General features: G+C 40.3%; 1 protein-coding gene across 11 annotated transcripts in view; it reads left to right on the top strand.

Annotated features, from left to right (window-relative positions):
• The window catches only part of TBL1X (transducin beta like 1 X-linked), a 177,480-nt gene that overhangs the window by 66,016 nt on the left and 85,741 nt on the right, over positions 1-25,723 (top strand). Inside the window, exon 2 of one of the 11 annotated variants that reach the window (XM_058184428.1) lies at positions 4,647-4,791. The exons of 9 other annotated variants lie outside the window; for them this stretch is intronic. The gene's annotated coding sequence lies outside the window, so the exon portion shown is untranslated. Of the gene's footprint in view, positions 1-4,641; positions 4,792-25,723 lie in introns of those variants that run through there. One more of the 11 variants, XM_058184430.1, reaches the window with a different exon arrangement.

Below are 25,723 nucleotides of genomic sequence, written 5' to 3'. Positions count from 1 at the left end.
GATTTTAAGATTTGACTCATTACCACATGGTATATATGGAAAAACCGGTAATAATATTAGAACGTTTGTTGAAAAAATAAACAGCAGAAGACAGAATTGGTGGTTGGAAATGAAAACTATGGGATTATCAACATTAAGAGAGGCATCTCCAGGGTGACTCATCATTCTTATTATTTCCATTGCCATGATACAGCTTTCAGTGATTTTGAAGAAAAATCTTGGCTACCAAACAACAACAAAAATCTAGTATCTCATATATGCATTATATGTTTGTTTGTTTGTTTGTTTTTTTCTTTTTGTCACAACAGTATACGCAAACAATTGTCAAAGATAAAACAACATATCTTGAAGAAAATATATATATATATAAGTAAAAAAATATGCATCAACTATATTAATTTGATATAATGAAGGGAACAATAGGAAAATAGGGAAATTGAATAATAGACAAACATTGTAAGAATTTTTAGCATATAGTACAGGTAGTCCTTGACTTACAATAGCTTATTTAGTGACCGTTTGAAGTTACAGTGGTACTGAAAAAAGTGACTTAAGACTGTTTTTTACACAACCATTGCAGCATCCCCATGGTCATGTGATTAAAATTTAGATACTTGGCAACTGACTCATAATTATGACTGTTGCAGTGTCCCAGAGTCATGCGATCACCTTTTGCCACCTGACAAGCAAAGTCAGTGGGGACACCAGATTCACTTAACAACAGTTTTTTTTTTGTTGTTGTTGTTTTTTTTACATTTATACCCCGCCCTTCTCCGAAGACTCAGGGCGGCTTACAATGTATAAGGCAATAGTCTCATTCTATTTGTATATTTTTTACAAAGTCAACTTATTGCCCCCCCAACAATCTGGGTCCTCATTTTACCTACCTTATAAAGGGTGGAAGGCTGAGTCAACCTTGGGCCGGGCTCGAACCTGCAGTAATTGCAGGCTCTGTGTTCTAATAACAGGCTTCTCTACTGCCTGAGCTATCCCGGCCCCTAACCGTTAACGTAACTGCAGTGATTTACTTAACAATTATGGCAAGAAAGGTCCTCAAATGAGGCAAAATTCACTTAATATCTGTCTCCTTTAGCAACACAAATTTTTGACTCCATTGTGGTCATAGGTCGAGGACTACCTGTAATGGAATTTGACCAAGAGAAATGTTGTACAGTTGCAATAAAGTGGGGCAAATCACAAAGAGTAATAGAATTGAAATGCCAATGTGATACTATATACTGCTGGATTTATCAACTGGACATAAGCTGAACTAGACAGTTTGGACTGAAAAACAAGAAAACTGATGACTATGCACCATGTATTACATCCCCATAGTGATTTTGATAGATTATACCTGGCCTGCAGAAATGGAGACAGAGGTTTATTTCAGGTCAAACAGTCAAAGAAGAGAAACATGCATTGGCTGATTATGTAAAAGACATGCAAGAACAAGGTTTGTTGTAAGTTAAAATTTGAAAGTTATTAAGTGTATAGGATCCAGAAGTCTACATATAAAGTTGCTCAGTTAGGAAACAAAAATCAAATTTTCAGATACAGTATAGGATTGTGGTTATTTGATTTATGGTACTTGCAAAAATATAATAACTCACTGCAAACTGAATAAGAGTCAGTAGTGTGAAGTGGCTGCAAAAAATAAAAAAATGCAGTTTTTGCAATATAAATAGAAGTTCCAAATCACATGAAATAATCATTCTAATACCTGAAGGCATACTGTCTTGGAGTTCCTTTTAAACTATATTCAGTTTGATAGACTTAAGCTCAACAGATCCATCAAAAGCACAGGACTCTAGGCAATTGATTCTTTTTATCTCCCAATAAGGGTTGAAGAGATTAGTTTTATTAGATTTTTTCCACACTATTATTATATTCTATATAACTCAAGGTGGTGAACATACCTAATATTCCTTCCTCCTATTTTCTTTGCAACAATTAACCTATGAGGTGTGTTGGGCTGAGAGTGTGTGTGATTGGTCCATTTTCTTTTAATTTTAAAAAAATATCCAAGATGCAGAAATGAAATTTACAAACATGTGCAAATTCTTTCTTTGTCTATTATCTTATGCTATATTTCTATTACTATTGATATACACAATGCTCTGTATATTTTACAACATTTTATTTTATTATACTACACTTGATACTATTATTTCTATACTACATTTTGTTACTAGCATACTATTAATATTGTTACTATACTACTATTGGTATACTACTAGTATACAACAGTATTTTACTCTTGCAGACCTGGTCTGTCTTTAAATCTTCTCTTTTTCTCTAGGATTTCTTGTATTGCTTTTTTCTTTTTTAGTAATGGGCAACATGTAAAGCAATGGCACCTTCCTAATATTGTGCTTGCCTTGGCTTTGCTTTGGTTCTCTTTTTTCCTTCAGACGTTTCAGTCTCTGAAGAAAAAAACTCTCTTTATTTGGCTGTTTTCTTTGTTGCTGCTGCAGGCCTGTCAAACTGGTGACTCGCGGGCCGGATGCGTCACACAAAGGCCACACCCACCCCAGCTCCGCAAAGAAAAAAACAGTCACGATAAACCACGTGACGTGATTAAGTTTGACACCTGTGTTCTAGAACATGCATATCTTCTCCGACACCTGTTTCAAGATTACAGCTTTTTATATAAGCAATTGTGCCATGCATGTGCTGGATAGAAAGCTTAAATAGGGGAAGGGGCAGGCAGCACAACTACCTGCAATTGTTAATCAACAGTCTGCTCTTCCACAGATAACTGCTTTTGCCACAAATCAGCAACACTCACAATCAGAGTACCGCAGGACACTGCAACTTGTTGTAAATGCAAGCTGATTGCCAACTGCATAAATTGTGACCAGATTATTAAATAAATGGTTGTAAGTCAAGGATTTACCTGTATAACAGAGAGATGGTAGATTGCATAGGTGGAGCCTAAATAGCTGTACTTGTGGTATGCTTTAGTTTGCAGTCTTAAATAAGCAATTGATTGGACTTGATACTTAAATATCCCCTCTGCTCTCTATAATTTTATGATTCTTTTTTAAAAAAAAATTGAAATGTAAGCTGTGTAGTAAAGAATAAAAAATTCTCTTACACTTTAGTGTGTTTCAATTCCAAATTAAGAATTGCACGTATTATATTTTTGCATTGATATTTGTTTTTTCTCTGTCTCTTCCTCCCTTTGTTTATCTCTATCATACACATGTGCGCACACATGTGTGCACAAACACACAGAGACAACTTTAATCTTCAAGAACTTGGATAGAGTAATTTCTTGTTAAAATTTCATGAAGGGTCATATTTCTCCTTTGTAAATTTGACAAATTGTATGACATTGGCAGCTCTTTTTAGGCATATTAGTGAGAATTTGGAAATCCTACCATTTTCCCCAAAATAAGACATCCCCTGATAATAAGCCCTATTGGGCTTTTGAGCACATGGCAATAAGGCCAAGTGCTTATTTTAGGGTTCAAAAAAATATAAGACAGGGTCTTATTTTCGGGGAAACACGGTTTTAATGTTTCAAAGAAAGAGCAAAACCAGGATTCCTTCATAAGAAGAGCTTTAGCCAAGAAATTTTCCATTGTTTATCACAAGGGCAACTCATTTATAAATAGTCTGTTTCATGACTAGTATAATTTGTTCATACTACAGTACATTCCATTCCTGTTTGTCTTTTTGTTTATTTAGTTGCAACTGTTAATTGATAGTTGAGTATTCATTCAAAAATACCAAATAATCTTAAACAAAATTGGTTCAAAATATGTATATCTTTACCAGGATTAGCAGAAAATATCTTTCTTTTTCTTGGAACACGAAGATCTTAATCAGTACAAGTGGCCCTATTTTATGTCAGTTCGACATCTAGTAAATTCTGCTTCATGCACATTTCTCACATTAGGACTTTTATGGCATTTTAATATTACAAAGGATAAATTCACCTACCAGCGAAAATAGGATATCCGTGGCCAATTTTGGACTCTATAACCGGTCAATTTAACAATTTCAACAACTTTTTATTCTTTTTTAAAAAGAATTCCATTCATCAACTTGAAATTTTTGTAACTTCATTTTTTTCTTCTTTTTAATGTTCTATTCTTTGAAGTATAGAATAAATATTTGTACTCGTTCATTTCGTAGAAAATCATACAACTAAGTCATCTAAGTGGTTGCATACTGAGAGGCTCTCAGAACTTGGAGCTTGGATACATAGAAACAAATAATGCAATAGAAAGTGCTTATTCATCTGATGAATGAAACTAAGAGCTCCTTAGAGAGCCAGAATGTAACATACTTTCAGCAAATCAGCAGAATAGAGAAGTCAGAAGTAATTCAAATATGCATGCACAAATGTAGTATATTCTCAGGTATGATGTACTTACTTTTCCACATAGAAGGAGCATTTGATAAGGGTTATTTAGTTAATGGCCATTTAAATGTTGCTTGAGAGTACAATAAAGTGAGGTTAAAGCTGTAATCATATACATAAAAGTAAACAAAAGAAGAAAAATGTATTGCCCTAAAAAGAGAAGTCCACATGTCTATTCCCTCTGTGGCTTTTTTTCTAAATCCTTTTTAAAAAACATTTTATCCAGAATAAGAGCAGAAAGAGTAAACAACTGGTGTTCCCTTTGAAAGTACAGGTTGTTGTGGTCCACCGGTGGCCTGTGGAGCTGGCAGCAGAGTCAGACAGTGAGGAGGTGGGGAAGAACATGGGCCAGTCCTGGAATCTGGGGAAGGCTCGGATGAGGGCTATGCATCAGAAGCAGAGAAAGAATCATCTGGGAGGTATGTGCTGTCTCCGGAGCCTCCAGAGTCGGACCTCAGTGAGGCAGAGGAACGGGGAGCCTGTTCCCAGTGCGCACATGCGCAGAGCTGCCAGAAGGCAAGAACATTTAGAACAAAAGGGACGACTTGGGAGTAGGCTTGGAGATGATTGGCCCCTCCCATAAGACTTAGGTCAATTAGGTCTTTGGCAGCATGTCAAGGGAGATAAATGCGGGTGATTATCAGCCTTATCCCAAAGGACTCTTTACAGCTATTTGGGGCTCATCTGTGAATGAACAGAATTGACAGCTGTTGCAATAAAAGAGCTTTTTGGAACTACTCATGTGTTTTACTGACTCAGGAAGCCTACGTCAGAATACAGGTAGTCCTCAAGTTACGAATGTAATGGAGCCTGACCATTCCATTCATAACCTGAGGATTCGTGGGAATGAATCTCATATCTTGAATGAAAACACTCCCTTTCACCCACGCATTCGCTAATCAAATGCAAGGCTCGTTAAGTGCACATGATGTATTTCAGGGTGGGGAAGGCCATGGGGGGGAGGAGTACTGATGTAACAAGCCACCTGCCTAAGACTACCCAAAGCCTCCCAGACCTACTGAAATACTGCATGCTCCCCAAATTGCTTTCTCCCCCTAACCTGCCGTGCCGGGTCACTTATCTTGTGAAGATCTAGCAAGCAGTCTCCACCAGCCTCATGCGCCTCACTGACGCTCCATTCAGCCCTCTGCTGGCCACCCCCGGCCCATTGCAGGCTGAAATGGAGACTCTGGGGGCTGGATCAGAGCTCCATTTCAGCCTGCAACAGGCCAGGGGAAGGCCCCCAGAGAGGTTAACAGAGCCTCAGAGTGCCGGATCCAGCCCCTGTAGGCTTGGATTTGGTCCCCGGAGGCTGGGATTCAGTCCCCGGAGGCTCCATTTCAGCCTGCAATGGGCTGGGGGAGGCCCACAGAGATGTTGCAAGATTCGTAATTGTGCTGCAAGATTTGTACTTTCAAGCCTCATTCAGAAACTCTAGGGAGCGCTGATCACGTAACTTCAAACATTTGCTAAGGGAACACTCATAACCTGGGGATTACCTGTATAAAGAGAGGCTGGAAAAATAACAGCATCTAATTTGATTGATAACATTTCAAAACTGTCCATACATCTAAGATACAGTTATTAAATTCTTATTGAACTCAGCCCAGGATCCATATGTATATCACACAGTATTGAGAAAAAAATAGTAATTTTTTATTTAAACGAATGCTGCCATTTCTACTACTCAAGGATATTACTTTTTAAAGAGTCTTGACCAGTTATGTAGGTAGTAACATCATGGTCAAAAGAGTTCTGCCACATGTAATTTTTGACTGGAGATCTGAAGTCATAATTTCCCAATATTAGATGTGCTCTTGGTCTCTCCCAAAGTTGCCAATCAAATGTTATTTTTATTGAGACTAAAGTGTGAAATTACCAAATACTGGGTAATAATAATATTGACTCTACTTATTTTAACTTTAAATAAATTTAAATCAGTTCAAATCTATCTTTTGTCTTGTCCAAAGCTGCTTGTCTTGTTGGAATGTAGCTCAGAACATACTTACATTTCTAGTGAAGACCATTAAGAATAAAAATGTCAGTAGAAATGTGATAGAGTGATGAAGCATTTTAGGAAGAAATAATCTTTATCTTATATGGTGGAATGTATTTAATCTTATGTAAGCCCAACTGAAAAATAATGCTACTGAAATAAAGGGATATGTGATACAGAAATAGAGCTTGGTAAAATAGAACCTTGAATTCTCTTCGGTTTTGATACTTGATTTACATTTGGCAGCTTGGATCATGTTTGTGGATCCTGGTTTTTAATTGATGTGATGTTTGTCCCATGTAGTTATTAATTATTAGTTGCAATTGTTACAGTTGATTTCATAGTCTACATTGTTTCTTTAGGATGGGACAAACATGGGTGAAATCCAGCAGGTTCTGACAGATTCTGGAGAACCAGTAGCGGAAATTTTGAGCAGTTCAGAGAACCGGCAAATATCACCTCTGGCTGGCCCCAGAGTGGGATGGGAATCGAGATTTTGCAGTACCCTTCCCCTGCCGTGCCTACTGAGCCACGCCATGCCCACCAAGCCATGCCAACAGAACCGGTAGTAAAAAAAATGGGAATTTACCACTGAACAAACATCACATTAATCAAAAACTAGGATCCATAAACACCGGCTGGCAGTCAAATGCCACAATCTCAAATCCTTAATCTCTATCCATATTAACACCAAATAGCACCAGTTCAATCGGAGCAACACAAAAATCATCAGCCATGCTACCACCTGCCACGCTCATGAGTTCATTGAAGCATTGCACTCCACAAGCAATTCCATCAAGAGACACATTGACCTACAACCAGCCTATGAACTCCTCAGAATCCAAATCAACTGCACAGCCAACCAGAGACAGCACCAACCCTTCACCAGCCCATACAAGCTCCCAACAGAATTATAAAATCCTTCTTTTTTCTACCCCATCTCTAGCTTTTGAAGCATTGGAATATCAAAAGCCTATTCATTGAAAGCTATATTATTTTCAGCCACCCACTCTTTTTAAAATAGGTATATAAATAGACTCCTCTTCTACAATTTAAGAATGCCTTTATTCTAGTGTAGTAGTAGTTGATGATGTTATTGTAATAGATATGTGAAATCACAGCTGCCAGTACTTCAGCGAATATTGGCCTTCATCCACATCAAGTTCTTCCCAAGAACCAAAGATGTTGTAATGTATCAGTGTAGTATATGTACGAATTCAAGCAGTGTGGCTTTTTGTAATTGACAGATAGAAATTTTGTCAATGTACTGATTTTCTAAGTGTCTTATGATGTTGTTTATAATCAGTTTGTATTATTTTCTTGCACAAGCTGACAATATGGTCTGTTTCTTCTGCCTCTTTGCACAACCTACCAGTGCTCATTGAAACATTTGATGATTTTTCAATTCCAGCCTTGATTGCATTAGTTCAAATAGCTTGATCTTATGCAACCAAAACCAAGTTTCCAAAAGAAACTTCAGTTTTTTTAAAAATGTTCTTATTTTAAGTCATTTCTTGAAATGCTGTTGTTAATCTTGTTATTATTATGGTTGGTCACATAGTCAGCCACTTGTTTAGACTGAATTTGGCATTTTTATCTGCTTATCAAGTGCTTCTCAGTTGTTTTTGTTGGAAGGTGTTAAAAGTATTGTTTAAATTGTTCCAAGTAAAACTGACATTTTGTAATTGATGGTCAGTGCCAATGGTGTTTAAGTGTTCAAAGTGGTTTTCAAAAAACTTCAAAAAAGTTTTTGAGATTGTATACAAGGTGCCTATTACTCATTGGTACTATCTTTGCTTTATTTAATAACATTTAATATTATTTCTTTGTTTTTAGCCTTCACATTTTTGTGATGGATAAAAAAGTGCTGAGTTCTGTAGTCCATTTGTCACTTGAGGTCCAGAAACTCCAACACTTAGAAACTCCTTGTTGAGCAGGGCAAAGACTAATTCAAAATGGGTTTATGGAAATTATGCCCAACCATATTGCTTATGGGAGAGGCATTCTTTGTCCAGCTCCTCTGATGAGATCTATCCAACATGGCTGAACCTCTGTCATAGCTCTTTTTGTATAAAGGTTTTTCTGCCACTTTGGACACTTTATGAATATTATATTCATACATTAGACACATTTGGACATGCTTCAGACACATTTTGTAAAGACCTAATTTTCTGAAGAAGTTTAAAATAATGGGAAAAGTGGAAAAAGGAGAAGATGATAATAGCCACCAGCAGCAAGACTCAATTAGAGTGGCAGTGGGTGCACCTTTGGAATACCTGAAAGGTAGATTGGGATGTTTTCCTGGAGCAAAACTTTCTATGTAGTTACTAAAGTTGATACCAACTTTATGGCACATAAATCAATAACTCAATGTAATTCTGTTGGAAATAAGTACATAGCTGTAATTGAGAATTTTTAATCAACTTTCCTGAAAGTATACCTTAGCTTGCTGCAAAAATTCACTGCTGTCCTCTTTCTTTCCCTAACAGATTTTATTGATCAATGGTTGGAAATAAGGTTGAGGTAATAGTGGAGAAAATACAGGCTAGTTACAAGTAGTTCACAATTTTCTGTAAATTCTATGATTGAAGAGAGGTAATTGCACAATAAAAGCCTATTCTGGGAACATAGTAGCTACAATTGCCTTGAAATTTTTTCTCTTAGATGAGATTTGGGTGCCAGGGTCCAGTTCCGTGAAGAGAAGTATTTCTGCGGACCGGAGGGCACATGGTTGGGTGTACTGCCTGCATCCTGCAGATGGGGCTTTGCTTATTTATGCGGCCTGGTATTTGGGATGCTGTGGCCTGGTGCTAGTCCATAGACTGGGGGTGGTGGGGACTCCTGTGTCATATAAACTTACAGTAGGCCACATGTTTTTATAATTTTCAGAATCTCTTCAATTAGAGATAGATGTTGGCTAACCTTTCCTGGACTGACTGCCCAAAGCACGTGCCCAAACCCCCAAAATGCAATATGTGTGCATCCTCCCCGCAGTCACCCTGCCCCCCCCCATGCTTGTATGCACGGCCTCCCCAACGCACCTCACCCCCACGCAGATGTGCGGCAGAGACCCGAAGACCAGCTGGCTGGAGGGAGGAATGTGCGCATGCACGGCGGAGCTCAACTGGGGCGATGGCTTACATACCCACAGAGAGGACACTGTGTACCACCTCTCGCACGTGTGCCATAGGTTCGCCATCATGGGTCTATCCTATAGTTCTGAACTATAAAAAATCTACTTTGAATGTTAATTTGGTGTTAAACATCACTTCTGATTGTCTAGAACAGGGCTGTGAAACTCATGTCGTCATGGCAGCATCACGTGATGTATCGGGACTTTTTTCCCCTTCGCTAAACCAGGCGTGGGCGTGGCCAGCGCATGACGCATGACGCATCCGGTCCATGGGCTGGGAGCTTGACAGCCCTGGTCTAAAAATATATGGCCAATGCATCACATATTCATTTTATTCTTGTGGGGTTTTTTTTAACCTCATATCCACAAATTTGTTCTCAAAGTAATATACAGAAAAAGACCTGATGACTAAAGGATTGCAAATAGTACAATAGCAACATTCACATTCTTTAATACAACAGAACACTGAGACCATAGTAATAATTATCTACCATTATTGTTATTGTCTGATTATGCAAAACTTTTTTACATGTGATAAAGTGTATAAGAACATGTGGAAGTATCTCAAGGAGAAAATTATGCTGAAAAGGTAACATATGCAGCTGTAACAGCAGTAAATTTTAAAATTAAAATATTATAGAACTTGTGCTATGGCGCTTTATAATATTTTTTTAAAACTAATTTCTTAACTAACTTCCATAGTCACCAGTTTTTTCTAGTGTAAGATACTTTATTTATTTTTTTCAAAGCTTAAGTGCAATCAAGATCTAATATTACCTGTGGCACACATAGCCAAAGTGGCACTCAGAGCCATGTCGCCTGGTATGCGTCAGGTCGCCCACTCCTCTTCTGGGCTTCTGGTGTGGATGCGCGCATGACAATCAGCTGGCCTTCGTTCATGCGGCAATGCCAGAAACTGGAAGATCTGGTCTTCCATTTTCCAACATGAGCATGCTCGCCGGCCAGCTGATCACCATGCATGCCAGTAACCAGAAGACTAGCTGCCTGGCACACATGCGTGGAATGGAAACCGGAAGTTCATTTTCCGGTACACACATAGCCCTGGACAACTCCTCTTCCGGGTTGTGGCCCCGACAAACATGCACAAGCACCTACTCCCTTTTCGGCACTCAGTGCCGAAAAGGTTCACCATCACTGTAAGATTACAAGCAAGATTATGTTTTGCTAGCCAAGTTTTTGCATTGTATTAAGAAAACAATGCCCAGGAAAATCTTTCATTCACATATGTTGTTGCATGCAAACTGTTATGTTTATAAACTCCTAAGTCAAACATTTAGTAAATTCCTAAAAATACAGAAATTGACATAATCTCTATATTGTACAAAACTAATCACAGTCCTTGTTTGTAGCATTTATAACCGATATGCTTGCTTTTGCAATGTGCTTACTTAGCTCTTACAGTGAAGTTATCAATACATGATGTGATGAGGGCTTTTGTTTACCAGCCAACTTGCCACAGAGCCAGATGCTGTTAAGACCAAGATATCCAAAACCCCTTAGCTGGCTTCTATGCCTAAGAGAAAACAGAAGCTCCCACTCCCGTCCAGCTTTTTAACTTCTATATCACACTACAATTTCAAATTTAAAGATAACATTTTAATGCAAATTTGAATACATACTACTATTTGTGTGTAAAAATTCAAAATAAGAAAACATGATTTCACAAGACAATATGACTGCAGTACTACAGGTACAAAAGTTTAGGCACTTTAGAGAATGTTAGCAAACTTTGTAATATGTTCTTTTGCAGAAGTGAAGCTTTTATTTTAGCTAGTTTAGGGAAAAAATTGTTGGTTGTTTTTTTTTTTCCTGTTCCTTGCAGAAATCTGAGAAACGATCTTAGGTCTCCTTGGACTGAATTTTTGAGATCTCTCCAAAGATTTTCAATAATATTAAAGCCTAGGGACTGTGAACACAATTACAATACTTTTGTCATTTCTTTTGCAAGTGAAATTGGCATTCATGATAAATAGAAGAGTAGATATTTCTGCAAAGTTTAGCCCATGCAGTGGTGTTTGTTTCCTTGAAGAAGGCGTTAGTTCTTCCAGCCTAACTGCAACCCTGTCCTTTGCTGCACCAATGATACTCGATGGATTTTATCCAGTGTCCAAACTTCCGTTTTTAGAGAGGTTGTTGGTAAGGTGGATGCAAAATAGCTTTAGAAAATACTAGGAATGAATATAGAACCCATCTGCCAGGTTTTCATACTACAATATAGTATTGATTATGTTTGTTGATGACCTTTAGCAAGAACAGCATGGGATGTAGCAAGCATACTATGTTACTTCATCTCTCAGTGACTTTTAATACTATCAACCATTATCTTCCTTGATCAGCTGCTGAAATTGGGAGTAGGAAGCAACATGTTGTAGTGGTTTTTCATTTTCATGGTTGGCCTTAGTCAGGATTGTTAGTGGGGAAGAGATTGAGCTTGCAATCCCTCACTTAGGGCTACCTCACCACACTCAATTGTCCTGATTAACATTTAACATGAAACCACCAAGAAAGGTCATCTGTTGGTAAGGGTTACAGCATGCAGTATCAGCATACTATCAGCATACTGTCCTCAGTATTCTGATGACACACAACTGTACATCTTGACCCCAGGACATCTAAATGATGCTATGATGTCTTCCCCCATGCTCTGAAAGGTGAATAGGTCCAAATGAGGAAGAACAGACTTAAGACTCAACCTTAACAAGAACAAGAAGCCATGGGTATTTGTCCTTCCCCAGTTCTGAGGACTTTTTATCTCAACATTATTATTACTATTTTCTGCTTTTGAAGTTGTACATTCTACAGTCTTGTAGACTAAGGTAACCTCTAAATTTTATATATGCATCTATGTATAAATAAAATAGGCACTCATTGAAACATATAGTTTGATCAGGAGGGCTTAAACATTCTACAGCTTTATCATCTTTAGGTATATTGTCCAATGAAATTCCTTCTGGATTCACTTTCCCTGATTTCTCGGTTTGTTATATGCAAATCATAAAACCAATAACAAAGGTGATGGCCAGGTGTTGGCAATCCGCGGGCCCAGAGCCACATGCAGCTCTTTGACCCCTCTCCTGCAGCTCCCTGCCAACCCAGTTGCGCAACATGCTCTCTGCCCTGAGAAGGCACAAGCGTCTCCACAGAGTCACGCAGCTGAAGGTCTCCTAACATTTTCTCCACACTGCCCATGTCTGGCTGCTTTTTGCGATTCCGTGTCTTTGCAGACAGGTCAGGGCCAGCCGTGATCCCCTTCATGTCAGCTCAGAAAAGAGGGGAACCGGGGGGAGCAGCTGCCGCCGCTGAATGCAAGGAGGAAAGAGCTCCAGCTCCCCTGCGCAGCCCAGGCTGCCTCCTGTGCAGCCCAGGCTCTCCTACACTACGCCACATGGCCTGTGTGTAACGGGCCATGCTGCGCATGCTGAGGAAGGGAGAGAATGGGAGGGAGGGAGAGATGGAGGAAGGAAGGAGAGAAAAAGAAGGGAGGGAAGGAGGGAGGGAGGGAAAGAAAGAGAGGAGGGAGGGAGAGAATGGGAGGGAGGAAGGGAGGAAGGGAGAGGGAGGAAGGAAGGAAGGGAGAGAGAGAAGGGAGGGAGGGACGAAGGGAGAGAAAGAGAAGGGAGGGAGGAAGGGAGGAAGAAAGGAAAGAAGGGTGGAAGGAAGAAAAATGAAAAAATGGAGGGAGAGAATGAGAGAGGAAAAGAGAGAAACAATTGGAAGGGGGAGAAAGAGATGAGAGGAAAGGAGAGAGAGGGAAGAAGGATAGAGGAAGAAAGATGAGAGAGAGGGAGATAGAGAGAAAAAGAAAGAGATGAGAGGGAAAGAGATGAGAGAGGGAGAGACAGAGACAGAGAGACACCTGTTTTCCATAGAAAAGAAAATACCAGGAGTCACAAAACCTGGGTAGGCATGGCTGGGGGCTGTCATGTGACTGGGTGGGAATGAATGACATCAAGTTGGCCATGCCTACCCAAGTTTTGTAGCTCCCGGTGTTCTGTTTTCTGTGGGAAATGGATCCAAATGGCTCTTTGAGTGTTTAAGATTGCAGACCTCTGGTGATGGCTATAGACTGATTAAATAAAATCAGGAATCATAGTTTAAAGCAAATTTTTAATTTATTAATCTCGCAAAATGAGCTTAGCTCTTCTAATAAACAGTTGGTAGAACTTGTTCTGTGCTTGTGTACAGTGGTGGGATTCAAGTAATTTAACAACCAGTTCTCCAGACAGGTGGGAAAACGGCAGTCAGGCATGGGTTAACTCTTGTGTCAAGCTTGTAGGACCGAGTCTTTAATTTGTTTCAAGCCCCGCCTTATCCTGTTGTCTCTCCAGTTTTTTACTCGGTCCCAAGCTGGACCAACGTGTCTTCCTGAGCTCCTAAGTTAACTATACCTTTAGATTTATTTTCTTCTTTTATTTAATCAAGTTTTCAGCGTTATTTACAATATTTACAAAGGATTCAGCTTTCAACTTCAAGCGGCAAAAGGAGAGCAGCAGAAGCTATTTATCTTGCCGGCTGGCAGATTCATTACTCAGCAACCTCCCGAGGCTCAGAGAGGTTTGCTTAGCTTCCCAACTCTGCAAAGGGGGCGGAGTTTTTCTGCACGCTGCGTTTCACAGCCTTTGCTGAGCAGCTAAAACGGCGCACCGGGAGATCTATTTACAGCCCTTATCTTTCCGATCTCAGCTGCAGCTGCGGAGAACAGTTTGGCTGACGCTACGGAACCCTCCTCACGCAAGTATACCACAGGCTGGTGAAATCGTGGGGGAAGCAGAGTGAGGCCTCTTACTGGAGCTTTGCCTCTGAGGCCACAAGGGGCAGTTTATATTGGCGCGATCTCTCGGAACGGCTAATTTTGGTGCGAAAAGACTCCAGGCGCCATTTTGGAGGCAATTAAAGTTCTTTAGCCGGTCGCCATATTGGGAAGCGATTCTTACTAAGCTTTTGCCTGCTTATCCCTGAGGATTATTAAAAAATGAGCAAAAAGACCAATAAAGAAAGAAATCTCACCTCCGGGTTCCTGAGGATGTCCCAGGAGGGAACATCAGCCCTACAGGCAGATCTTCCAAAAGTAAGGGATCTGATCTCAAGTCCAAACCCACGGTGGAGGAAAGGAGGAGACACAAAGCATTAGAAAAGGCAGTCTCCAAGGCCCAGCACCAGGCCTCTCTCACTTCCAGACCTCAGTCCACTGTGAGTACTACTCCTTCACGGGAGGAGGAACAGTCCCCCCACAGGGCAGCATCTGTTACCTCTTTACCTCCTAATTGGTCACCAGATCAACCAACTACAGGATCTACTCCAGTCCATATAGATGGGGCCCCATTGTTTCAGACTATGCCAGAAACTGATATAACAGCAATCCAACATTCTAATACCAGGGAGCCCATTCAAACAGCGCCCCATTCCAATCCTATCCAGGGCCAGGGGGGCTTACAGCTTCCTCCGGAGTTTGGGATTCTCATTGCTGATGCAATTCGATCCAGCTTCAGGCAATGTTATCAGCAGGAGTCTAGGCCTCAAGCTCCTCCAGCCAGATCTCATCAGGAACATCTAGGTTCTGAAGACATCATGTCAGAACACGGTCAGACGGTATCTCCTGACCATTCAGATCAAGAATATTTGTCAGAGGGAGAGATCCCTAGGGATGAGGCCCTTTCAGAAGATGAAGGCTTAGATCTTGAACAACCAGCCTTCATTGGATTATTTAATCCTCAAGTCTTTAAATCACTATTACATAAGGCCCAAATGACCACCCGATTGGGAGAAGTGGCCACAACTAGAATTAGTAGGGAGAAAGGGGATGATCCCTCTACTACTTTATTTTCTGAACCAGCAATAACAGCAGACGCTGTACCGTCCCCCAAACTATTTACAGATGTGGTTCAACGACAATGGGGAGTCCCAGGTTCTGGACCTTTTCCAAACAGCCTAGACAAACGTTTATATAATATGACTTCTGAAATGTCCAACCTCCTACAGGTACCGGCAGTAGACAATCCTATAGTCTCTCTTTCTGCCACCTCCCACATAACGGGACCCCCAGAGGAATATCTTCGTCCTGAAGATAAAAGGGCTGAAAAGGTTCTAATAAAAGGGCATCAGGCGGCAGCTTGGTCAGTGAAGGCGGCTGCTTCAGCATCCTTTTTCAACAGAGCAACCATCATTTGGTTGAAGCAGTTACAAGCAAGGACAAACCCAGCAGATACAAGATCCCACCAGGACCTTAACAAGATCATTGCAGCTCTGGAATACTCGGCAGATGCCACACTCAATGCCGCTCGCATCCAAGGCCATAGGGTCTTCTATCACTTCACGCAGGCTCCTTTGGCTTCGTAATTGGCAGGCAGATGTAAAGAACAAATGGAGACTAGCCTCATCACCCTTTTCAGGAGAAAAATTGTTTGGGGAGTCACTTGAGCCCCTCTTGATTGAAACAAAAGATAAGCGGAAGATCCTTCCATCATTGTCCAGGCGCTCTGACGTTCGCTCAACTCCTTATTCTCGTCATCAGTCCTTTCGGGGTTCCGATTCCAGCTTATACCAGTCGCGTCAACACAGACCTTTTCAACCCAGAGGCTCCTTTCAACAGGACAATCAGGTCAGAACACCTTACAAGAGTTCTTCCAGAAAGCCCTTCCGTGGGGGTAGGGGAAGGGGCTCCCGTAGATATAAGTAATTCACTCTCTTCCCCTCCCATTGGTGGACGCCTGTCCCTTTTCTCCGCCCACTGGGAATCCACTATTTCGGATGCTTGGGTTCTACATACTATTAGGGAAGGTCTCTTTTTAGAATTCACCTCTATTCCCCCTAGGTTTTTTATTCCTTGTCCCATTTCACACGACAGTCATAACCGTGCTATCATGGAAGAGGCCATTACTCATCTCTCCAATATTAAAGCTATTCAACAGGTTCCACAGTCTCATCAGGGCAAGGGTTTTTACTCTAGACTTTTTGTAGTAGCTAAACCCTCGGGGGGATGGAGGGCAATTCTGGACCTTAAATCCTTAAATAAATTCATTGCTTATCGAAAATTTAAGATGCAGTCCTTACATTCTATATTAGAAGCCATTCACCCAGAGGATTTCATGGCTTCAATAGACCTAACAGAAGCTTATCTTCATGTTCTTATTGCCCCGGGACATAGAAAATACCTCCGTTTCTGTTACAATGGCCAACATTTTCAATATAGGGCCCTTCCGTTTGGTTTATCTTCAGCCCCAGAGTGTTCTCCAAAGTCATGGGAGCCTTAATTGGTCACATTCGCACTCATCCCATCCGCATCCAATTCTACCTGGATGATATTATCATCATGTCCCGATCTGAGCCCTTGGCTCATCGGGACCTAAATACCACTATTCATATACTACAGGAACATGGCTTTTCCATAAATTGGGCCAAAAGCCACCTCTCACCTTCCAACATTATCTTACACCTGGGAGCTATCATAGATTCCAAACAGTCATTAGTATTCCTCTCCCAGGATCGCCAGAATAGTCTCAAGGATCTGGTCAGACAGATCATTTATTCCCGATCCAGTCCTTGAAATCTCTTTCCCAACTATTGGGAAGATGGTTTCCACTTTTGGAATTGTACCCTGGTCTCGCTTACACAGCAGGGAACTACAATGGACCTTGCTCCCGTATCAGCGAAGAGGCCAGTCCACATCACTAACAAGAATTCGTCTTCTACCAAAGACACTGACATCACTCCAGTGGTGGCTATCAGGCGCTCTGTCCAAGGGCAGTCGATTCAGAGAACCCAACAGAATTGTCCTTCGACAGATGCCAGTCTCACAGGATGGGGAGCCCACCTGGGTCCAAATATGGCTCAAGGCTTATGGTCAGCACAGGAACGCAAACTCAATATAAACCTTCTAGAACTAAGAGCAATCCACAAGGCCCTTCTCCACTTCCACGACTTAGTGAAGGGTCAGGACATTCTTGTGCTCACAGACAACACAACAGCAAAAGCCCATATAAACAGATGGGGAGGCACACATTCAAGAACCCTCATGACAGAGACACTGACCCTCGGCCACTGGGCGAATTCAACCTTCTCTCGCTTGAGCTTCCCATATTTCAGGCACAGCAAATGTTCGGGCGGATGCCCTCAGTCGCCAACAAATAGATCAAGCGGAGTGGAAACTAGATCCAGCTCTCTTTCAAAGATTTCCCTTGATTTGGTCTTCCCAAGGTGGATCTATTTGCAACTCCCTCAAATCATCAACTACCCAGATTCTTTGCCAGGTTCCCGTCCCCAGGAGCGGAAGCGGTCGATGCGCTAAGATCACCATGGCCACGGAACTGCTTTATCGTTCCCTCCGCTTCCATTAATTCCCAAGGTAATCAGAAAACTCCTGGAAGAGAAGGCCGAACTAATCCTAGTGGCTCCTCATTGGCCTCGGAGACCTTGGTTTGCGGACCTCAAAGCTCTTTCAGTGACAACACCTTGGCGCATACCAGACAATCAGATTGCTCTCAGTCAGGGCGTTCTTATCCATCCAGAACCTCAGTGGTTACAACTCACCGTCTGGCGATTAAGCGGGACATCTTAGCGGGTCTCAACATTCCCCCAGATGCAGTACCGACAATTCAGGCAGCACGGCGACCATCCACGGCGCATATACCAATTCACTTGGAAAGCTTTCGATGTGGTGCTCAAAGAGGTCCATTTCACCTAGGGATCCTGACCTATCTCACATAATTGGTTTCCTACAAGAGGGCCTGACGTCAGGTCTCTCTCCTAACACCCTCCGGCGTCAAGTGGCAGCTCTTTCCTCGGTACTTACCTTCAGCTCATCAGAGTCCCTGGCGAAGGATCCAGTCATCAGATTGTTTTGAGGGAGCCTCTAACTTGCACCCTCCTACTATTCACAGATACCCATCCTGGAACCTTAATAAAGTTCTTAATTCATTAATGAGAGCGCCATTTGAACCACTCCGAGAGGCTTCTTTACGACTCTTGACTTTCAAGGTGGCTTTCCTTATTGCCATAACTTCAGCTCGCCGCATTTCAGAATTGGCAGCGCTCTCAACACGCAAAGACCTTTGCATTTTTCACCTCGATAGGGTAGTTCTGCGTCTCGACCCAACCTTTGTTCCAAAAGTTAATTCACTATTTCATCGTTCTCAGGAACTGATTCTCCCAAATTTCTGTCCCGTACCCAGACATCAAAAGGAACATGAATGGCATACGTTGGATGTCCGAAGAGCCTTAAAGATATACTTACATCGTACTTCTCCATTTCGTAAAACGGAAGCTCTCCTTGTTTCCTTCCAACCTTCTTCGTTAGGCTCCAAAGTTTCAGGACCTACCATTGGCAGATGGATACGGGCCACCATAGCCATGACATACGATTTGCAATCTCTTCCTCGGCCAAAGAACATCACAGCACACTCCACGAGGAGTGCCTCCACTTCGGCAGCTTGGGCGACCCAGGCGCCCTTAGAGGAAGTATGCAGGGCGGCAACTTGGTCTTCACCGTCGCCTTTCATCAGACACTATAAACTCGATACCTATGCATCGGCAGAAGCCTCCTTGATGAGCGAGTTTTGCAAAGTGTACACGACAACCCATGACTCATCGGCCTATCTTCACCCTCCCGGACAATCACCTAGCTTTGGTATGTCCCATGCCTGACTGCCGTTTTCCCACCTGTCTGGAGAATGCGCATTGGTCTTACCTGAGGCGTCCTTTCTCAGCAAGGAGGAAAGCGGCAGTCAGCCCCACCCTTCTGGGGCGATGTTTATCCATGGGGCGACATTAATTGTTTGTCATTTCAGGAAGACACGTAGAGTCTGAGACAGCTTCCTCGCCAAAAACTGGAGAGACAACAGGATAAGGCGGGGCTTGAAACAAATTAAAGACTCGGTCCTACAAGCTTGACACAAGAGTTAACCCATGCCTGACTGCCGTTTTCCTCCTTGCTGAGAAAGGACGTCTCAGGTAAGACCAACGTCCATTCTCTGCCCTAATGATTTATTCCAACAACCAGTTTGCCAAACTGCTCAGAAAGTTAACAACCGGTTCTCCAGAAGTCGTGCGAACTGGCTGAATCCCACCATTGCTTATGTAGCAATTGAACATAGTTCATACTAAGTGAGAATCTTGGAGTTACATGTCAAGTGAGTAAAAATTGCAACGACTTTTGTCTGGAAGATTAGTATAAAGCTTGCAAATTTGTATTTGCAGAAATGTTAACACATAAACCTAAATATACCATGTTTATGTTCATTGCTATAATTGAACAGAACACTTTAGATAATAGTTCCTACTTCCCCCTCTGGGCAGCAGTAAGGACTTGGACTATTAAACTCTGATAAATTGTACTTTTATTAAAATTGAAATGTCTTTCCTAGCTTATGATGTATTATAAAATATAAACTCCATTATATGCCAAACATTTTTGCTAATATCTGAAGTTGATAATAACCGTTGTAGCTCGAACATATTTGGAGCAATGGCTGCTATTAATGAACTCTAAGAACTACTGCAGCTTTCGTCATTCTCAAATTTCTAGAAAATTACTAACAATATTTTGCAATGTTTCCATAAACAGAAGTTTATCCCTAGTTCTGCTTTCTTTCTATACTGGTGACATTTTCATTTGTTGATATTGCCTAGTGAAAATCTAAATGAAGTTTTTATTGGTGAAAAATGTCTTGCTTGGAAAATTATGCATAATTATTACTATAATTGTAATTATAGATTAAATTATGCAGGCTTCAGTTATAATTGGAAAGAATTGTTTTGAATCAACACTTTTGCTATTCATTAAAGTAGCCACATTCTTCACAGGTTTTGTGTGAATTTAAGATGGCACTGCTGTAAGGAAACTATTTATTAAGGCTAATGCTATTCTTCAGGCAGTGACATCTTTTTTCAGACTCATGCAGAAATCTGGAAAAAAAAAGGTGGGGTGTCTGGTTACTTACATGAGCAGAAAAATCCTGTGCCCATATAAAGTCCAAAGCATTTATCACAAGTCTTCTGATATGTATAATATGTATGCATTTTCCTTAAATAAATTTTCTTGGCACTTGCAAGAGTCTAATCCCCACATCCTATTCTGAGGCAAGTAGAGATTATGAATAGGATACGGAATTTGAATGAAATGAAAACATACCGGTATTGGTTAACTGAGTAATTTAAACGGCCAATTATTTCCTAAAAAGGTATTTGTGAAGATTGTTATTAAAATATCAACACAACAAAACTAATCATAAAGTGATTTCTTTCACTAACAGAAAATGCTTCAAACAAAATTCTTTCCTAGTCCACCTTTTTAAAATGATTATATTGTGGGACAGACATAAAATCAAGAGGAGAAAAAAATCTGTATGTGTTTTTTTGTTTTGCTTACTTGTTGTAAATGATGCAATTGTCAAAAAGCTATTAAAGGATGCTTGGGGTTTTGACCACAACAGTATTAATGGAATAGACCTCATATTACCGATGATTCAGTCATCTGTCAGCCAGATAAATGGATTAGTGTTAGAGGTATTCTAGTGAAGAAATGTAGCCTGTGGAGCTTTCAGCTAATTATATTTAAGTTGTTTAGTACTGCTGGGAAGCAGAATCCAAGCAAATGCTGAAAGCTTTCATGCAACATGTCCCATTAGAGTTTGTGTTCAGAAACTCATTATCTTTTCTGGTTTATACTGTATGGATTGTAGGAACCTGACGTGAAATGGAAAAGAGCAATAAATAGTCAAAAAGACATTTTAATTTCACTTCCAATTCTTTCCTGAATAAGCAACTATTGGTTTGATGATTTGTCTGCTATTTTTGCAGTTAAAGATAATTGTGCTTTAACTTGATTTGTTATCTCAAAAATCTTTTTTCTGCCATCAGGTATATATCTATATATCTAAAGAAGAATATGATTTGATCACTCTAAATTCAGATTAAGAACAGGAGAGTGCTACAGGATCCAGCCATTGTCAAATTCCCAAATGACACTTACAGAACATTTGCATGATTATTTAATTGTTGCCTTTCTTACATTACCTGACTTTACTTTTTATTATTATTATTTACTTTATTCATTAAACATGAAACTCAGTCAACTGAACATTCAAAAAGGCATCACAAATACCATTGACTGGTGCTAATGGTTGATATGGGTTCCTGCCAGCATCTTAGGTATCAACCAAGTACCTTCTTAAGATGTACGATGTTCCAAGTAGCGCAGTTTTTGTAGTTCCGCTGTTATTGCAGGAAGCTGCAATTTGTTGATGTATCTTATAAAATTCTTGGACATGGTACCAAATGCCCTAATGATAATGGGTATCACTTTTACATGTTTCATCCATAGCCATGTAGTTTCGATGGCCAGGTCGCGATATTTCATGATTTTTTTCAGTTCTTTTTCTTCAACTCTGGCATCTCCTGGTACTGCGATATCAATAAATTGTACGTTTCGGCTTTTGACAACTGTGATACCTGGCGTGTTGTGTTCCAAGTGATGATCCGTGTATTCGAAAGTCCCACAAGATCTTCACCTTCTCATTTTTTATAACTTTTTCCACTTTACGTTCCCATGTCTTTTTGGATACAAGTAAGTCGTATTTTTTACATAATGACCAGTGGATTAATTTAGCGTTAATTCCTGATTCTGCCACCCAACAGGCAGTTAAACCTCTTTCCTTCCCCCCCCCGCCCCATTCCTTATCCTGCCTTTCTGCCACTAAGCAAGCAGTTAGGCTGCGATGGCTGGGCCTGGACAGCTATTTGGTGCAGTTTCTACGGTTATGGGATTATCATTTTTGGATCAATAGTGGCATAGCCACCGTGAACCAACCTAGGCACCTACCATCACTAATGATGAGAAGGAATCAACCAAATTCCACACTGGATCGGTCGTCACCCCGGTCAATAAGGACCATGTCAGATGCTATGGCTCCTGGAAATCTGTCAAAAAAGGGCTACAGGGCTCAGTTGTTACTGCTAGAGAACCAGGGCGTGCAACTGCAAAGCAACTAAAACAAAAGCGAAAAACTTGGACAACCGAAGAAAATCGAGAAATCATTTTTTTTTTATTATTATTATTATTATTATTATTATTATTATTATTATTATTATTATTATTATTATTATTATTATTATTATTATTATGGCTGCACAACTCATATTCGGTAATTCCAGGTGGCTTACAAGGACAGAATGATAACTCTATTGTTATCATTATTTATACTCAGCGTTGTGATTTAATATCATTTGTGAATAGCTCACAATGTGCAAACAGCAAACAATGATTAAAAATAACTGGATCATTGTATGACATTCAGAATCCTCTAGTCTAGGATTTAGAGTTGTAATTTAACTATCACCAAATAAGACAGACAAACATTGAAGTTTGTTTAATGTAGCTTTTGCCTTCAAGATAAATTGAGAGTATGTCTCCTGAATTTTCAATTAATATATTTTGTCTCATTCTCACATCTTCTTTGCTGGAAGAGATGTATATGAAGAAATATTGACATGTTTTGCACAGTTAACGTCCTTGAAAACTCTAGCAGGACTAACAATTCTTTAACTTCCAATGGTTGACTTGCTAGTTTTCTCCATATCCTTTGGCTGCTATTTTTTTTTCTGTTAATGGTTTTTGTTACCACATACTTCTTAACGGGAAACATTTAAACTTTGTGCAATTGTAAAAACTTCTGAAGTACTTCCAGTGATATGAAACTTGCCTCTACTTCCCTTTCCCTGCAATGGTAAAATACTGCCAAGTCTGGCTAATTCTTTGAAAGTATGGCAAAATAGCTTTTAAAATGTCATCCTTTGGATAAATCATGGGTTACTGTCACAAATTTTCAGCTCTTCTAATTATAACTTATTGAGTATTTTTAATATGTTTTAAATGTATTGTATAATATATTTTAACTACCTCTTTTAAAAAGGAGTAGCTTTTATATGTACATTTGTTTCTATTTCTGCACTTTAGACTGCCAAATCAGAGTAATTTGTGATTTTCAATTAACACTGCATAAGGTGACTTAAGAAGTAAAATATATAATATGGTGCCATGATAATAATTGAATATTCTAATTGTCATAGAAACTAAACAATCCACCAAAGCTTTTATATACAAATAGTCCTCACACTAAAAGAATATTCTTTTAGCAACCATTGAAAATTATGACAGTACTGAACGAAGGGATTTATCATCTGTGCCCAAAGTTACAGCCATTGCAGTATCCCCATGATAATAATCTGGACACTTGGCAACCTGTACACACTTAAGAAAGATTGCAGAAGGGTTGCCAAGTGCCCTGCTATCATGTGATTGTTATTTGCAATCTTTCCTGCTGGCTTGCCCAGAAAGTCAGTGGAGAAGACAGCAGGGAAGGTTATAAGCCACTGCTTCCTCATTGATTCCTGGGGACTGCCTGAAAAAGGTCTGTCCAGAAATTCAAGTAGAAATCTAAATGTGGGTTTTGGAGCAGACTTTTTTCAGCCAGCCTTCTTGAGAGAAAAAGTTTTTCTCCTTGAGAGAAAAACTGGCAGAGGTACAGTTACTGTTTTTGGCTGAAAAACAGTAATTGTAAGAGGGACCTTGGAGTTCTAGTCGATGATCAGTTAGATATGAGACAGTAGTGTGTGGCAGCAGCCAAAGACGCTAATGCTATCCTTGATTGTATAAACAGAGGCATAGAATCAAAATCATGTGAAATATTAGCATTGCTTGATAAAGCCTTCGTAAGGCCACACCTCGAATACTGCATCCAGTTTTGGTCACCACATTACAAAAAAGATGTTGAGACTTTGAAAAAGTTCAAAGAAGAGTAACTAAGATGATTAAAGGCCTGGAGATGAAAACATATGAATGGTTGCAGGATTTGGGTTTGGCTAGTCTAGAGAGCTAAAGGGATGCGGTGGCTCAGTGGCTAAGATGCTGAATTTGTGGATTGAAAGGTCAGCAGTTCAGCAGTTCGAATCCATAGGGCCGCGTAACAGGGTGAGCTCCCCTTATTTGTCCCAGCTTCTGCCAACCTAGCAGTTTGAAAGCACGTAAACAATGGAAGTAGAAAAATAGGGACTATCTTTGGTGGGAAGGTAACAGTGTACCGTGCGCCTTTGGCATTTAGTCATGCTGGCCACATGACCATGGAGACATGTTCAGACAGCGCTGGCTCTTTGGCTTTGAAACGGAGATGAGCACTGCCCCCTAGAGTTGGGAATGACTAATACATATGTGTGACAGGGACATTTACCTTTTTAGTCTAGAGAAAAGAAGGACTAGGGAAGATATGATATTTGAGAGGTTGCCACAAAGAGGCGGGGGTCAACTTATTTTCCAAAGCATCAGAGGGCAGGACAAGAAACAATGAATGGAAACTAATCAAGGAGAGAAGCAACCTGGAATTAAGGAGAAACTTCCTAACAGTTAGAACAATTAACGAGCTTGCCTTAAGAAGTTGTAGGGGCTTTGTCACTGGAGGTTTTTAAGAAGAGCTTGATATGGAATTATTACTTGGAACCCTGACAACTGGTCAGCCACATGTCTGATATGGTATAGGGTCTCCTGCTTGGGCAGGGGGTTGGACTAGAAGACCTCGAAGGCCCCTTCCAGGTCTATTCTGATTGATCAATTGACTGACTCTACCCCATGTGGGATCTCAATCAATCTGGAAGGCAGCTTTTTTAAGTTTGTTTCTAACCCTGTCCTCCTTATTTACATATTCCATATTCCTCTTCTATTTGAAATCGGACAACAATGTCATGTCTATCCAGAACCATAGATCTCTGTTATTTGTGCTTTTCTGGGCTCTGATTCATGAAGTATTTTGAGTTGCAGAATTTGGGAATTGAACTTTTACACAGAAAGTATCTTTTTATAATACAGTCTTTCTCAAATGAAATCCAATAGTATGACTTGTTTCTTACTGCACCAAAGCAAATATTAATCCATATAGCCACATATTATACAGTTGATTTTGTATACTGATAATCCTGGTTTAACAACCACAATTGGGACCAGCAACTCTGTGGCTAAATGATATGGTTGTTCAAGAAAATATCACATGACTGTGATAGGTTTACTTCTTCATTTCCATGTTACTGTTAAGCGAGACATCATGTAACCCGCAAGTTGCAATTTTACTGCCAGCTACTCCATTGATATTGCTTGATGGAAGCCGACTGTGGAGTGTGCAGATTGTGATCACGTGACCATGGGATGCTATGATCACCATAA

This window comes from Ahaetulla prasina, chromosome 5, assembly GCF_028640845.1.
Source record: "Ahaetulla prasina isolate Xishuangbanna chromosome 5, ASM2864084v1, whole genome shotgun sequence".
Lineage (NCBI taxonomy): Eukaryota > Metazoa > Chordata > Lepidosauria > Squamata > Colubridae > Ahaetulla > Ahaetulla prasina.
This window is presented reverse-complemented; position numbering and strand designations above follow the sequence as displayed.